Source organism: Sarcophilus harrisii, chromosome 4, assembly GCF_902635505.1.
Source record: "Sarcophilus harrisii chromosome 4, mSarHar1.11, whole genome shotgun sequence".
Classification (NCBI taxonomy): Eukaryota; Metazoa; Chordata; class Mammalia; order Dasyuromorphia; family Dasyuridae; genus Sarcophilus; species Sarcophilus harrisii.
The window spans coordinates 249,764,740-249,783,331 of NC_045429.1; the positions used below are offsets into that span (position 1 = coordinate 249,764,740).

At 34.4% G+C, this 18,592-nt stretch overlaps 1 protein-coding gene across 2 annotated transcripts in view; it reads left to right on the forward strand.

The window, feature by feature from the left end:
- KHDRBS2 (KH RNA binding domain containing, signal transduction associated 2) overlaps positions 1-18,592 on the forward strand; it is an 847,635-nt gene that overhangs the window by 456,300 nt on the left and 372,743 nt on the right. The window lies entirely within an intron of this gene.

Sequence of the window (18,592 nt, forward strand, 5' to 3'; positions counted from 1 at the left end):
CAACAGCAGCCTTGCCTAAAAAAAAAAGTACTCATTTGTAATCCTAATTATTGTAAAATGTCTTTCCCACAGATTGATGGGAATTTTTTCAACTATAAATAGAATAAAAACTCCTGTTTCGCCTTCAAAAGTCCATCTCAAAGGGGTAGCACTAACTTCAGCTGCTATTGATCCTCCTACACCAGATATATAGGTGTCTGCCTTAATCTTTGGCCAGTGACTGGGCCAGTTGGCACTTCTAGTGACTATCTGCACCTGTATCTACTAATCCTTCTAATGGTATGCCATTTATATAGATAATGAGCACAGGTTGGTCAGCTGTAATTGCTGCAGTCCAGAATATTCCTGGATTCTGTTACTTGGAGTCAGAATCTGGACAGTTATCACCAGATTGCTTATTAGGAGTCTGTATCAGTAAACCTGATGCTACTACTTCTCCTGGTTGATAAGTCATACATTGTCTACTTGTATTAGGGACTGGGATATTAGCTACACATTGCCCAGTTTCCCACATCAGTGTATGGATGAATACTGTTTTATAAGTACTCTCAGGAAGTGAAATGGTCAAGCCCACTGTGCCTGGAGGCAAAGGATCCATAGGCTGGAGAGGAACAGATTTCACCTCTCCAGGGGGTATCTCAGTTGTCCCAGCTGCATACAACTCTCTTCTTCCCAATTGTAATCCCTTTTTCCCATCATGTTGCTTCCTGGCTGATTGATTATATAATCCCTTTCTCCCATCAGATTGTTTCCTGGCTGATTGGTCATGTCTGGGTATTGAACTTCTAAAGGCTCTCTGGGTGCAGCATTAGCTGCCATCATGCCCCTAATATTTTTGGTTTGGGGCCTTGGGATTGGGCCCCCTCATCCCGTTTCCCTCAATCAGTCTACATTCTGATGCCCAATGGAAGCCTCTGTTGCTTTTGGACATGGGAATTTGGGTCTTGTTCTCCCACCTTGTTTTTCATTCTGTCTCTGTGCCAACATTGTACTTTCAGATGCCCTACTTTACCACATTGAAAGCATTGATGAGTCTCTCTAGAAATCCCTTGCCAAAAGGGACCTATCTTGCCATGTTTGGATCTTGGGAAGCCTATATCATAGCCTGGCTATAGAAGGTATTTGTGCCCACTGTGGCACAGCGTCTTATGATCTCCTCCAAAGGAGCATGCTTGTGTAGTTCTAGTATAATTCTTCTGCAAACCTCATTAGCATTTTCTTTAGCAAGTTGCCGTATCATAATTTCTGTTGCTGCATTTTCACCAATAGTTTGTATGACAGCTGTCTGCAAATATCCCACAAAATCAGCAGAGTACATTTGGCTTTTGTGTTATTTTTGTGAAGGCCTCTCCTTTGTCCTGTTTACATGGGATAAAACCCATGCTTTGATAGCAGCAGAAGCAATTTGCTCATATGCTGCTATGGGTAATTAATCTGTATTGAAGTGTCTGCATAAGAACCTACACCTGTTAGTTGATCATTGGTGCTGGAGTATTAATTCCACTCTGACTATTTTGTTGGGCTTGTATCCTGCAGAGCTCACTATTTTCAAAGAGCCACAAGTTTTGTCCAGGTTCTAAGCATGTCCTTGCTATAGATTTCCAGTTAGTAGGGGTTAAAATTTCATAAGCCAAATTCTGTAATAACATCTTAACATAAGATGATGTAGCTCCATAAAGAATGCAAGCCTTTTTCTTTTTTTTTTTTTCTTTTTTTTTTTTTTTATTTAATAGCCTTTTATTTACAGGATATATTCATGGGTAACTTTACAGAATTAACAATTGCCAAACCTCTTGTTCCAATTTTTCACTTCTTACCCCCCCCACCCCCTCCCCTAGATGGCAGGATGACCAGTAGATGTTAAATATATTAAAATATAAATTAGATACACAATAAGTATACCTGACCAAAACGTTATTTTGCCGTAGAAAAAGAATCAGACTCTGAAATATTGTACAATTAGCTTGTGAAGGAAATCAAAAATGCAGGTGTGCATAAATATAGGGATCGGGAATTCAATGTAATGGTTTTTAGTCATCTCCCAGAGTTCTTTTTCTGGGCATAGCTAGTTCAGTTCATTACTGCTCCATTAGAAATGATTTGGTTGATCTCGTTGCTGAGGATGGCCTGATCCATCAGAACTGGTCATCATCTAGTATTGTTGTTGAAGTATATAATGATCTCCTGGTCCTGCTCATTTCACTCAGCATCAGTTCGTGTAAGTCTCTCCAGGCCTTTCTGAAATCATCCTGTTGGTCATTTCTTACAGAACAGTAATATTCCATAATTTTCATATACCACAATTTATTCAGCCATTCTCCAACTGATGGACATCCATTCAGTTTCCAGTTTTTAGCCACTACAAAAAGGGCTGCCACAAACATTCGTGCACATACAGGTCCCTTTCCCTTCTTTATAATCTCTTTGGGATATAATCCCAGTAGTAACACTGCTGGATCAAAGGGTATGCACAGTTTGATAACTTTTTGAGCATAGTTCCAAACTACTCTCCAAAATGGTTGGATTCGTTCACAACTCCACCAACAATGCATCAATGTCCCAGTTTTCCCGCATCCCCTCCAACAATCATCATTATTTTTTCCTGTCATCTTAGCCAATCTGACAGGTGTGTAGTGGTATCTTAGAGTTGTCTTAATTTGCATTTCTCTGATTAATAATCTTGGAGCATCTTTTCATATGACTAGAAATAGTTTCAATTTCTTCATCTGAGAATTGTCTGTTCATATCCTTTGACCATTTTTCAATTGGAGAATGGCTTGATTTTTTATAAATTAGAGTTAATTCTCTATATATTTTGGAAATGAGGCCTTTATCAGCACCTTTGACTGTAAAAATATTTTCCAAGTTTATTGCTTCCCTTCTAATCTTGTCTGCATTAGTTTTGTTTGTACAAAAACTTTTCAGTTTGGTATAATCGAAATTTTCTATTTTGTGATCAGTAATGATCTCTAGTTCTGCTTTGGTCATAAAGACCTTCCCCTTCCACAGGTCTGAGAGGTAAACTATCCTATGTTCCTCTAATTTATTAATAATTTGAATGCAAGCCTTTTTCAAGTCTTTGATGACTTCTAGATCAAAAGGAGTGTATCTTTTTTCTTTCTTCATCTGAAGAGTTAAACTGTTGAATTACAGGATACGTTTCTATTCTCAAATCAGCTGTATTCTGCCCTTCCTCTGTGGCTTTAAGTAGTGCCTTTTGCAATGAAATCATAAGAGGGAGTGATTTTGGGGAGAAGGGGAAACTGGTTATATCACTGCCCCTCCCACTCCTCCTCCTCCCTCCTTCCAGGAAGAAGAAATTGATGGGGGTGGGGAGGGATGGGGGAGGGGGAAGGTCGAGAGTCTGCTCTAGTGTAGGTGGAGTTGAAGCTGGGCTATGAGAGTGAGAATCACCATACCCTTCAAGTTCACTTAATTCCTCATGCCCTCTGGCAATATTACTTTTAATCTGTCCTTTGTCTTCCTCTTTTCCCTCACATTCCTCATCTGGCTGTTCTTAAAACTTTTCTTTTTTGTATAACTTGTGAGATTCTTTAAGGCCAATTATATTAAGTTGTACATATAGAATATCTCCTTGGAAATTGAATCAGGACCATTATCATTGTAATATTCACATAGTTGATCTCCTATTAGTTTCTAATTATCTGCCTCTATTTCTTCTTCCTTGAAGAACCAAGGAGACATGCATTCTAATGTATCCACGAGTCCATCAATCTGCTCCCAAAGCTACAATCAAATCAAACCCTGTCTCTTTATCAGTCTGAATCATTCTGAGTATGCTTTCTGTAGATCTCCTTCGGGGTGGGGTTGGGAGTGGGGGTGTGGATAGGGGAGAATTTTTTCCTAATATCTGCCATTTCAGCTAGAAAATGAGAGTTAGTAGTTTAGCTTTTAACAAAGTAAGTTCCCTGTTTGTCTATTAAAATACTCACCCTATTTCCTGGTCACCTGGGACTTCTTCAGTGAAATTAGGGTCCTTAGTTCACATGTTGGGCGCCAAAATGTTAAGTTAGGGTTAGCTCCATGGAGTCCTCAGGAACAGCTAGAGTCAGGATAAGTAAAAGTCCTTGGTGTTTAGGGGGAAAAGTGAGGGAGATAGGCAAACCACCATGAGGCTTGCCACCAACCTTTCTTCTTGTCATCCTGCCTAAAAGTGAAGTCTGCCTTGTTTCACTCCATCCTCTAATGCTTGCCTATGATTATCTGTATACTTCAAACACCAAGCCAGCACAGAACAGTGAGAAGGGCCATTTTTCCAAACATATGCTAATAGAATCATTGTCCAATAGGTAATTAGCCTTAAGTGCTCAGTTATCTGATTCGAGCACACCTTTTAAGAGTTTCAGCCCTTTACAATGTGTATGTCCTTTAGGCATATAGTTACAAATTGTTCTCCAGAATCATTGGACCAATTCACAATCTTACCAAAAATTTATTAATGTACCTATTTTTTAGCATACTTTCCAGCATTTGTCATTTCTGATTGGTGAGGTGACATCTCATAATTGATTTAAATGACATTCCTCTAATCAAATCAGGTTCTTGCCCTAACTTCCCCATTTCTATTAATGACCACAGCATATTCCCATTCATTTAGTCATGTAAATTTGATGTTATATTTGAGTTCAAGAAACATTTATTAAATATTCACTATATGTGTTCAATTTATACCATATAATTATTTACTAAATTCTCAGTATGTATATTGTGCAGTGTTGAAAATACAATTACCACAACAAATAACAGTCCTTGTCATCAAGGAGCTTATATTTGAACTAAATAATAATATGTATATAAATAGGTATTAAATATTTGCAAAGAAAATTGAAGGAATCAGGTATGTGCTGAAGTCAGTTCTAGTAGGACAACTCATTAATAAATGTTTGGTGTGAGAATTTCCATTTTGAAAATCTGCAAGTGCTAAAAGTCAGGACCTGATTTAGTTTTAATTTATTTTCTAGGCCTCAGAAATTAATAGAAAAAATTAACAATAAAAATTAAACAAATGGATTTCATGGGAATTTTTTTCTTTCTCTTCCTTTATTTCTCCTTTTGTTCTTTCTATGGCTAAGTATTTAAAAACAATATTTCATTTTTTTTCTTTTTATTCTCCTCTTTTTTCTAGGTTTCATTGATCTACTTATCAACTTTCAGGTACCTCCCTGCCTTTTTTCCTTTCTTCCTTTCTTTCTCTTCCCTTTTCCCTTTTTTCTTCTTTTTTTATTTATTTCTCTTCCTTCCTTCTTTCTTTCTTCCTTCCTTTCTAGATATGGTCATGCTATTCTTCTATTCAAAAGTTTCCATCACCTTTGAATTACCTGGCAAGTAGAGAACAAAATATTTTATCTATCACTAAAGGTCATACCTGGCACACAACCTTTCAGGAAATTTCATATTGTTTCCATTCATATACTTTATATTCCAGTCAAACCAAACAGTACTATATCTGAAATACACATTGGACTCTCATTCATGTCTGTGCCTTTTTTTTAAGGGGAGTTGGCTGTACTTGTCCTCTATCACCTTGTTCACCTGTTAAATCTCTATTCTTTAAAGTCCAATGCTTCCTTCAACAAATCCTCCCTGATCCCTCCAAAAGGGAAACGTATCTACCATTTTTGTAAGTCTCCAATACACTAATAGTGGATTATTTTGCCTTATCATGTACTCTTTGTTGGTATCTTATTCTAGGTTGTAAGCACCTTGAAAGCAGGGACTATTTCATATCTAAACTTCATGTCTCTCTTAGTACTTTGCACAATTCCTTGTATACCATAAATACCTGATATTCATTTGCTGTGTTAAAAATGAAAATAAATAAATACTGCCTACTTCCCCCCAAAGAAAGTTATTTTCTACTCTGATGCTACTGTTGAGTTGCCTTGACTTATATAAACAGAGGAGCAACTCAGTTCCCTAATATTAGCATATTCAAGTTTAAATCATTTATTTTTCTGGAGTTCATCTTTAACAACAAACATGCAGCATGTCTACTTTGTAAAAATCACTATGCCAGGTCAAGGGATACAGAAAAATAAAAAGCAAGATGCTCAATTTCAGGGGATTTAAAGTCTAAATAAGGAGTTAATAAATAATTGCTGAAGTGAATTACACTGAGTTAAAATAAGAGAGTAAGGGACTTAACAGGATGAAGACCATTCTCCACAATAGAGATTTGAACCCATTATACTTCTCAACTTCTTTTTCATCACCTAACATATAGGTGAGGGGAAGCAGAATCTTCTAGATCTCTTGACATTATATGAGTGTCAGCAAGTCACAGTAGCTACCCTTCAGTTGTTCCCTTTCCTACTACATGACTAGCTCATCTCTTTCCCTTGTACATCTTTTCAATTATGTCTTGTGTCAGAATTCTTCATTGGTGTTATGTGTGTGTGTTTGTATATATATATATTCCTGCTATTCATTTCTCCATTGCCCTTTGGAGAACCGACAACTGCAATTCACTAGCAACTTTGATATCTCATGATTTGCAACCATTTAACATCAATGGAAAATTATTGGAGAACTCTGCACATTTTCCATAATGAAATATATTATTTTTTTCTCATCCTTGCCCCTGCCCTTATTCCATTCTTAACATAGTTCATCATCAGCCTTTGGTGTAAGAAATACCCACACGCACGCAATCATATATATATGTAAATATATAAACACATATATTCATAGATAAATATAAATTCACACACACATACATATATTTATATATACACATGTGTTTTGTTGTGTATAAATATAGAAACATATATACACAGACATATATTGTAAATGATTATATGTTATTCAAAAATTCTTAGTGCGATTTTAATAACTAAAATATTTTTAATAATTGAAGACAATACTAAGATTTTTTGAAAACTTTGATATATATATATATATATATATATATATATATAGTATAGTATAGATAAAATATACACAGATAAATTGATCACTAGATAGAAAGGGAGAGAGAGGGAGAGATTCTGTGTATTCCACTACATATAGTAGTCCAGGCAATAGCAATTTATCATCCTCTTTGTCTTTCCAATGTGCATCGTTAAGCCAAAATAAACTATATGTCTCAAGGCTTGAGACAATCCATGCAATGTAATATATAAATCAGAACATCAAGAAGAACATGTAGTTTATACAAAGAGCACTGGGAAATGTAGTTGGGGGAGCTAAGCACATATCCTTATTAACTGTGTAACCTTGGGCAAATCAATGAACTTTTATATGCCTCAATTACCTCATCTTTGAAATGAGGGATTTGGAGTAGATGACTTCCAAAGTCTCTCGGCTTTAAATCTTCAAAAAATATGAAGTCACAATCTGTAAGTAATATATTCTTATATAATACACTTATGTAAGCTGTTATACTGGCTGATATGTATAGAAAGTACTTTATGTGGATGATTTTGGACAACTAACTTGTAGTGGCTAAAAAGATTTTCTCTTATGCCTTTTAAACAGAATTCAGACAAATTCCATTCAAACCTAAGTATAAATAATATATGTGTGTTTATTTGAATTTCTTGATGCTGAAAGCTATGCAGACAATAGATATTTATTTCTGAAGAGGATTTATGTTAAAATGAGGGTTCCCTGGGGCATTAAGAAGAAAAAAGCACACAAAAAGCACTCTACTAAATTATAACTCTGAACATAAAATATGACAATTATAATTGCTAAAGTGTACCCAATGTGTGAAAGTTGAATATATTTCATGTCATGGTTTTGTAACTTTTTCATCACTTATTTAAACTGTTCTTATCTGAGAAAGATCCTGTTCAAATGGAAACCAGTCATTTCAATCTCACTCTTTTTTTCCTTGCCATGAATTATTTAGGATAATGAATCACTATCATTTAGTGCATGGTCAGGTAGACCTGAGATCAAGGCTCTTACTTGTTACAAGTACTGTTTGGTTTACCAAAGCTCTCTGGTTTCCAAATAAATCTCCAAAATTATAACAGCAAATCTGCTGTAGTATAGAGAGTTAGATTCCCAGGGAAATTCATACACCAAAGGAATTATAGATGAAATAATGATGAAAAAGACTGTGGAATTTATAGTAACTGCAAATTTAATAAACTACTATCATGCCTATTTTTTATTATAGCTTTTTTTATTGACAGAACATATGCATGGGTAATTTTTAACACTGTCCCTTGCAATCACTTCTGTTCCAACTTTTCCCTTCCTTCCCTCCACCCTCTCCCCTAGATGGCAGGCAGTCTCATACATATTAAACATGTTAAAGTATATCTTAAATACAATGTGTATGTACACATCCATATAGTTCTCTTGTTGCACAAGGAAAAATTGGATTCAGAAAGCTAAAATTAACTTGGGAAGAAAAACAAACATTCAAGTAGTCCACATTCATTTCCCAGTGTTCTTTCTTTGGGTGTAGCTGGTTCTCCCCATCATTGATCAATTGGAACTAAATTGGATCTTCTCATTGTCGAAGATATCCACTTCCATTAGAATATATCCTCATATAGTATTGTTGTTGAAGTGTATAATGATCTCCTGGTTCTGCTCATTTCACTTAGCATCAGTTCATGTAAGTCTCTCCAAGCTTTCTGTATTCATCCTGCTGATCATTTCTTACAGAACAATAATTTCCATAATATTCATACACCACAATTTACCCAACCATTCTCCAATTGATGGATATCCATTCAATTTCCAGTTTCTAGCGACTACAAAAAGGGCTGCCACAAACATTTTTGTACATACAGGTCTCTTTCCTTCTTTAATAATTCTTTGGGTTATAAGCCCAGTAGTAACATTTCTGGATCAAAGGGTATGCACAGTTTGATAACTTTTTGAGCTTAGTTCCAAATTATTCTCCAGAATGGTTGTATCCATTCACAACTCCACCAACAATGTATCAGTGTCCCAGTTTTCCCACATCACCTCCAACATTTGACATTAACTTTTCCTGTCATCTTAGCCTTTCTGACAGGTGTGTAGTGGTATCACAGAGTTGTCCTAATTTGCATTTCTCTGATCAATAGTGATTTGGAACACCCTTTCATATAAGTAGAAATAGTTTCAATTTCATCATCTGAAAATTCTCATATCCTTTGACCATTTAGCAATTGGAGAATGCATGCCTATTTTTAATGGAAAAAATAAACTTTATAATTTAACCTCATAATCATTCTTGACTTTTCTCACAGTGCTTCAGCTCGAGTATCATCTCTTCTTTGAAATTATACTTTGTGTACCAAATGCAACGGTTTTTTCTGCAGTTTTATATATTATTACTCTCTGTATGATTCTCTTTTGATTTTGTCACAATATATCTTTCATAACAATTTGTGTAGTGATTGCTGTCCCCCATTAGATTGTAATTTTCTGCAGATAGAAACACTTTCCATGTCTTTTTGTTTTCAATCTAAAATATAAGAAGGCATTTAATAAGCTAGCTTATTTTACTATTGCAAAGGCATCACCTTTTCATTATATTTAAAGTAAAAACCTGGAATATTAACTTAATAACAACTGAATTGCCTGATAATATTGTCATTCAGTCTCTTATTAAATCAGGAGCATATTGAAGCATTTTGGATGCATTTTCTTTTAAATTTTACTTAGAAGAAAATATTTGCTTCCAATATACTTCCATATTTTGCAGAGATATTGCTTTTTAAATTTAATTAACTTTTAGTTGCTTTAAAATACAGTGTGTGATTTCTTCTGGAAAAGAAAATGTCAGAAAATTTTCTTTATCAATGCAGAAATTCTAATATAACATATAGCTTTGTAGTATAAAGAAATTACTCCAATTTCCATATTGAATATTTTGTCAGACTTTATCTGTATTTTCTAATACATGAACTAGATTTGTGAATTATTATTATTATCTAAATTAGCAATGATCAATAAGATATGAATTCAGTCACCCTACATTTGTTTAGTAAAGGAAAATTGGAAGATGGAATATAATTGTAGACCAGTTCTGAAAAACCTCACTGATTAAGTCATTATTGTGGAACTTTTGAACTAGAGGGGACTTTGGAGAACAGTTAGTCTAGTATCTTTTTTTGTTGATCAGGAAACTGAGCTTAAAATCATATACTTCATAGGATCAGAGGCTGAATTATGACTTTAAAATTCTACTTAGGAGAACTTTCTGTTATGCCAGACTTTCTGTAGGAGTTTAAAGGAAGCCACTGGTTTAAATATTTCCCTCAGTATATTGTTAAGGTTTATTAATGCCAGAGTAATTGATAGCTTTAGGAAACAAATTTCCAATTAGGATAAAATCATACTAAAATGCTGACTTTGGAGTTAAAGGACTTGGGTACAAATCCTGAGGGGAGACAAGAGTAATAAAAGAAAAAAATTTTCCTTGATTACTCTCAGTTTCTTTTGTGTAAAATGTCAGCTATGTAAGTACGAGAAGTGCTTTTAATTATTTGTTTTCATATTAGATATGTTCCTATAGCCTAGTAGTGTATTTCTCTCATATTCTTCTCACTTATTTAATAAGTAGTTCTTAAATCTAATTAAAATGTCTGATGTTTTAGAATTAGAGTTTGGGAATTCTTAGGTTAGGTTATAGTCACTTTAGGTCTAATATTGTTTTTACATATCCATTAATAAATTAACAAAGGGGCGATAGAGCCAAGGTGGTAGAATAAAGGCAAGAATTCACCTGAGCTCCAATCCAAACAGCTTTGAATATTTTAAAATAATGTTTCTAAAAATATTAGAGGAATATATTGGGAAAATAAAAGATGGAGTGAAGCAATTTTCCAGACCAAAACAACTTCAGCTGGCAGGACAGGTCTGTTTACCCAAGTGAAAAAACTGTACAGTCTGGGCCTCAATAAACCAAAAATAGGCATCTAGGTGACTGTTGCAGCAGTTGTAGTTTCCATCCCTCTTAATCCACAGAATGTAAGGTGGATAGCACAATGCACAAGGGGATTTTCAATGTTGGATTCCTGGGTCTTAGTCCAAGTAAGAGGAGCAACACTAGCAAGTTCCAGGGTTGAAACTAGTGTTTTTGGTTGTTCATAAATCAGTGAACAGTTCAGGAGAGGGCCTTTCCCTAGATCATACAACCAAGAGAGAGTAAAAATCTTACAGATCCCCAAGATTACTTCTGAAAAAAGTTGCACAAAAATCATGAAGTTTGGGACAGTGCCCCCGTCTTGGGAAGCAGAAACCAACTTTACCATAAAGTTAAAAAGTCAAGAAATAGACTCTAAAATGAGTGCAACAGAAAAAAAAATAATTCTGTTCAGAGAAAGTTACTACAATGATAAGGAAGATCAAAAGAAACTCAGAAGAAGATAACAAAGCCAAAATTCCTGCATTCAAAGCTTCAAATAAAAATATTAATTAGTCTCAGGCAATGAAAGAACTCAAAATTGCTTTTAAAAATCAACTAAGACACGTAGAGAAAAACTGAGAAGAGAAATTAGAGTAATGCAAGAAAATCATGAAAAAAAGTCAAAAACTTGATAAAGGAAGCAAAAAAAAAAAAAAACAGAATTCAACAAATGGTAGAAAAGAGGCACAAAAATTAAATGAAAAGAAGAATGACTTGTAAAGGAGAACTGGCCAAATGGGTAAGGAGGTATAAAAAGTGATTAAAGAAAATAATTCCATAAAAGTTAGAATTGAACAAATGGAAACTAATGACTATGAGATATTGAAAAACATTTAAACAGAATTTAAAAAAAAATGAAAAAAAGAGAAAAACAACTGACCTGTAAAGTAGAACCAGGAGAGATAATTTAAGACTTAATGGAATAGCCTGCATTTCTTCTGCAGATATTTCCACAATTATCATACAATATAAGAAATATCAGATAAAAAAAAAAAACATGAGAAAGCAATGCAAACAACAAAATGCAAACAAACAACAAGAAAAGTGAAAACACTATATTGTGGTCGACACTCTATTTCCACAGTCCTCTCTCTGCATGCAAATGGCTCTTTTCATCATAAGATTATTGGAACGTACCTAAATCATCTCATTGTTGAGAAGAACCATATCCATCAGAATTGATAATCATATAATATTGTTGTTATCACAGACAATGATCCCCTGGTTCTGCTCTACTCTTAGCATCAGTTCATGTAAGACTCTTCAGGTCTCTGTGAAAACATCCTGTTGATTGTTTCATATCCAGCAATAAAATTCCATAACATTCATATACCAAAACTTATTCAACCATTCTGCAACTGATGGGCATCAACTCAGTTTCTAATTTCTTGGTATTACAAAGGGCTGCTACAAACAGGTTTGTGCATGTGGGTGCTTTTCCCTCCTTTAAGATCTTGACCTTATCTTGGTATATGATGTTAGGTGTGGATCAAGGCCTAGTTTCTGCCATAATTTCCAATTTTCCCAGCAGTTTTTTGTCAAATAGTGAGTTCTTATCCCAAAAGCTGGGGTCTTTGTGTTTGTCAAACACTAGATTATTATACTCATTGACTATTTTGTCCTGTAAACCGAACCTAATCCACTAATCGACTACTCTATTTCTTAGCCAGTCCCAAAAGGTTTTGATGACAACTTCTTTATAATATATTTCTATATCTGATACAACTAGGCAACCTCCTAGTTGGCATTTTTTTTTCATTAATTCACTTGAAACTTTTGACCTTTTGTTCTTTCAGATGAATTTTATTGTTATTTTTTTCTAACTCTGTGAAATAATTTTTTGGAAGTTTGATTGGTATGGCACTGGATAAGTATATTAATTTAGGTAGTATTATCATTTTTTATTATATTAGCTTAATGTACCCATGAGCATTTGGTATTTTTTTCACTTGGTTAGATCTGACTTTATTTGTGTGTAAAGCATTTTGTAATTGTGTTCATATTTTTTCATGACTTTACCTTGACAGGCAATCTCCCAAATAGTTTATATTATAATTGCTTTTTGTATCTCTCACTGGTGAACATTGCTGATAACATATAAAAATGCTGACAATTTATATGGATATATTTTGTATCCTTCAACTTTGCTAACATTGTGAATTGTTTCTAGTAATTTTTTTATTTAATTCTCTAGGTTTTTCTATACCATCCTATCATCTGCAAAGAGTGATGATCTGGTTTCTCCATTATGTATTGTAATTCCTTTAATCACTTTTTCTTTTCTTATTGCCAAACCTAACATTTGTAATATAATATTGAATAGTAATGGTGATAATGGACAACCTTGTTTCATCCCTGATCTTACTGGGAATGGTTCTAGTTTATCCCCATTACATCTATATTTGTGAATGGCTTTAAGAAGATGTTACTTATAATTTTTAAAATCTCCATTTATTACTATAATCTCTATTGTTTTAATAGGAATGGGTGTTAGATTTTGTCAAATGCTTTTTTTATATTTATTGAGATAATCATGTGCTTTTTTTGTTTGGTTATTGATATATTCAGTAATGCTAACAGTTTTCCTAGTATTGAAACAGCCCTGCATTCCTGGTATAAATCTTACTTGGTCATGTGTAATGTTCTTGGTGGTTTTCTGGAGGTCTCTGGGGCAGCCTTCTTTGCAATAAATTAATCACCACAAGAATAGCCAAGTGTCCAAAAGTCTTTATTGTCTCCTTCATCTGGTGCTCAGCTAGGTTTCTTGTAGCCTTCAGAGGGAACTTGGTTTCAATGGAGAAAATGCAGAAGGACAGGCCTGTCACTACAGGGTGTGAGATGGGATGAATGAATGTGTCTCTCAGTCCCCCAGCTGAGCCACCAGGAGCCTGACTGAAAAATGATGGAATGAATCTTATCCAGTCCTTGCTGGCTATTATAAACTCCCTTATGATAGGTGTGAAACTTGTAGAACACTATTAAGTACTAAGTACATGTACTGAACTAGAGAACTATTAAGCACCATGCTAAACTGAGTAACCTTTGTCTTTATCAATTCTACTGACTTAACACCTTGTAAGAACCCTTGTTTCAGAGTTCTGGTCCATAACATCTCCCACTTTCTTTCGTTTTAGAACATAAGGGTCACACCCTCCTTGATTTCTCAAGGAGATGAGAACCCCAAAAAGGAGGTGATCATGCCTTCCCTGACGTCTCAGGGAGATAAAAACACCAAAGGTAATAGAGAATTAAATCAGGTTAGTGGGTTTCTGAAGGGTCTCACTTGAAACAGATATACATAAATCCATCAACATGAGAGGTATTACATAACAAACAACATTAATCAACATGAGGAATCATACATGTCCATAAATCCTAGAAATAGTCCCAAACCAATGTATTGTCCATCACTTCATGTGTCAGGAAATCCGATAATTCCTGCAAATTTCAGGGAATCCAATGATTTCTGCAGATCTTGAAATCTTGCATTAGTCTTATCAACAATTTTTCATCTCAGGGAATCCAATGATTCCTGTGGGTTTTGAAGTTCTGTAACAGTTTTATTATCAGCCATGCTCTTTCAGTGTCAGATGTTTCTTAGGTCTTCTCCTTTGTTTTGAGATTTCTCTCTTTTTCTTTCTCTCTCTGATAGACAAGGTGAATATGACTCATTGGCACCCATCTGATTCCTTCTCCATCTGTAGAGATACAAGCAAACCCTCTTCCCCAACCAGTTAACCTATCTAGTTCCTTCCATTCACCACTTTCTGGATCGCACCATATCACCTGATGATTATCTAAGTTTAGTGGAGCTGTTTGCACTGGACAGTGCCCTTCCAGTGGATTATAAAATCTGTCTGCTGGAGCTAATGCATCTTTATCAAAAACTAAAAACATTAATGGTATAGAGAGCTAAATTTAGAAGTTCTCTAGGGTTACTTGTGGCTCCCCCATTCTTTTGTTTTTGGAGGAGCATCTTAATGTCTCTGTTTCTCCTCTCTACTATTGCCTGACCTTGAGAATTAAAAGATATGCCAGTGGTGTGTAAAATCTGATATGTGCCCCAAAATGTGCAAAATGTTTAGAAGTATATGCAGGTCTATTGTCTGCTTTTATTTCTTGTGGCGCACCCCTGATTGCAAAAGCTTGTATAAGGAATTCAGTGACCACTCGGACTGTCTCTGGCTGCTGATATATAATGTTCTTGGTTGGTTTTCCGGGAGTTCCAGGAGCAGCCTTCTTTTCAGCAGAACAATCAACCACAAGAATACCCAGGTGTTAAACTCCAAAAATCTTTATTGTCTCCTTCTCTTGGTGGTCAGCTAGCTTTCTCATGGCCTTCAAAGGGGACTTGGTTTCAGGGGAGAAAATTCGGGAGGACAGGCCAGCGACCACAAGGCTGATGAAGATGCAAAGGAATCTCTCTCTCTCTCTTTGGCTCCATGAGCTTGAATTCCTGTTTCCAGTCCTTTGTCTTCTCTGGCTCTAATTCTGAGTTCAAGGGCTTTTGCTTCAGCTTCCAGCCACCACAATGGTGGATGAAGGAATGAATCTGTCTCTGCTTCCTTAGGCTGAGTTGTCTCAGCTTACATGCTCTACACTGAGTATAAACCAATCATTATGTCACTAAGAAACCATTATTTGTTGTAAGATTAAATCAATCATACAGAGAACTATTAAGCACCATACTAAACTAGATAATCATTGTATCATCAATTCCACTGACTTAACATCTTGTAATAATCCTTATTTCAGAGTTCTGGGCCATAACAGTCATGGTGTATTATTCTGGGAATAACTTACTGGAATACATTTGCTAATATTTTATTTTAATATTTGCATCAGTATCCATTAAGGAAATTGGCCTATAATTTTCTTTCTTTGTTTTGACTCTATCTGGTTTAGGTATTAGCACAATATCTGTTTCATTTTTTAAAAAATTGATAGGATTCCTTCTTTCCAATTTTCCAAATAATTTGCATAATATTGCAATTAATTATTCTTTAAATATTTGGTAGAATTCACATATAAATCTTCTGGCCCTGGAGATTTTTTTCTTAGGGAGTTGATTAATAGCCTGTTCTATTTTCTTTTCCAAAATGGAACAATTTAAGTAATTTATTTCTCACTCTGTTAATCTGGGAAATCTATATTTTTGTAAATATTCATCCATTTCACTTAAATTATCACATTTATTGGCATACAGTTGGGCAAAATAGCTCCTAATTATTGCTCTAATTTCCTCTTTGTGGAAAGTTCACCCTTTTCAAATTTGATACTAACAATTTGATTTACTTCTTTTTTTCTAAATAAATTAACTAAGATTTATCTATATTGTTTCTTTTTTTAATAAAACTAGCTCTTAGTTTTGCTTTTTAGTTTAATAGTTTTTGGGGTTTTTTTACTTTCAATTTTATTAATATCCCCTTTTATTAGAACTTCAAATTTGGTATTTACTTGGGGTTTTTAATTTGATGTTTTTGTAGTTTTTTTTTTCTTAGTGGCATGTCCAATTCATTGATCTCCTCTTTCTCCATTTTATGCAAGTAAGCATCTAGGGATGTAAAACTTCCCATGAATTTTGGTAGGCTGTCTCATTATTATCATTCTCTTGGATGAAATTATCATTTGTGTCCATGATTTGTTGTTTCACCCACTCATTCTTTAGGAATAGATTATTTGTTTCTAATAATTTTTCATCTATTTTCCCTTTATTACATGTAATTTTTATTGCATCGTGATCTGAAAAAGATGCATTTACTTTTATTGCTTTTCTGCATTTCATTTTGAGGATTTTATGCCCTAATATATGGTCAATTTTTGTATAGTTTCCATGTACTGCCAAGAAAAAGTATATTCTTTCTTACTCCTTTCAATTTTCTCCAAAAGTCTATCACACCTATCTTTTCTAAAATTCTCTTTATCTTCTTAACTTCTTTCTTATTTATTTTGTGGTTGGATTTATCTACTTCTGAGAGAGAAAGTTTGAGATCCTCCACTATTATAGTTTTGCTGCCTATTTCTTCTTATAGCTCTCTTAACTTCTCCTTTAGAAATTTAGATGCTATATCATTTGGTGCATATATGTTTAGTATTGATATTACTTCACTATCTATGATACCCTTTAGCAAGATATAGTTTCTTTCCTTATCTCTTTTAATTAGATCTATTTTTACTTGTGCTTGCTCTGAGATCAAGATTACTACCCCTGGTATACTTAGAGAACCCCAGAGATTCTGCTAAAAAGTTATTAGAAATAATCCACAACTTTAGCAAAGTTGCTGGTTATAAAATAAACCCACATAAGTCATCAGCATTCTTATATATCACTAACAAAATCCAACAGTCAGAGTTACAAAGAGAAATTCCATTTAAAGTAACTACTGATAATATAAAATATTTAGGAATCTATCTGCCAAGGGAAAATCAGAAACTTTATGAGCAAAATTACAGACCACTTTTCACACAAATTAAGTCTGATCTAACCAATTGGAAAAATATTAAATGCTCTTGGATAGGGCGAGCAAATATAATAAAGATGACAATATTACCTAAACTAATCTATTTATTTAGCGCTATACCAATCAGACTCCCAAAAAACTATTTTAATGACCTAGAAAAAATAACAAACAAAGTTCATATGGAAAAACAAAAGGTCAAGAATTTCAAGGGAATTAATGAAAAAAAAATCAAATGATGGTGGCTTAGCTGTACCAGATCTAAAATTATATTATAGAGCAGCAGTTACCAAAACTATTTGGTATTGGCTAAGGAATAGATTAGTTGATCAGTGGAATAGATTAGGTTCAAGGGATAAAACAGTCAACAAATATAGCAACCTAGTCTTTGACAAACCCAAAGATCCCAGCTTTTGGGATAAGAACTTACTGTTTGATAAAAATTGCTGGGAAAATTGGAAACTAATATGGCAGAAACTAGGCATTGATCCATACTTAACGCCGTACACCAAGATAAGGTCAAAATGGGTTCATGACCTAGGCATAAAGAATGAAATTATTAATAAATTAGAGGAACATAGGATAGTTTACCTCTCAGACCTGTGGAAGGGGAAGGTCTTTATGACCAAAGCAGAACTAGAGATCATTACTGATCACAAAATAGAAAATTTCGATTATACCAAACTGAAAAGTTTTTGTACAAACAAAACTAATGCAGACAAGATTAGAAGGGAAGCAATAAACTGGGAAAATATTTTTACAGTCAAAGGTTCTGATAAAGGCCTCATTTCCAAAATATATAGAGAATTAACTCTAATTTATAAAAAATCAAGCCATTCTCCAATTGAAAAATGGTCAAAGGATATGAACAGACAATTCTCAGATGAAGAAATTGAAACTATTTCTAGTCATATGAAAAGATGCTCCAAGTCATTATTAATCAGAGAAATGCAAATTAAGACAACTCTAAGATACCACTACACACCTGTCAGATTGGCTAAGATGACAGGAAAAAATAATGATGATTGTTGGAGGGGATGTGGGAAAACTGGGACATTGATGCATTGTTGGTGGAGTTGTGAACGAATCCAACCATTTTGGAGAGTAGTTTGGAACTATGCTCAAAAAGTTATCAAACTGTGCATACCCTTTGATCCAGCAGTGTTACTACTGGGATTATATCCCAAAGAGATTATAAAGAAGGGAAAGGGACCTGTATGTGCACGAATGTTTGTGGCAGCCCTTTTTGTAGTGG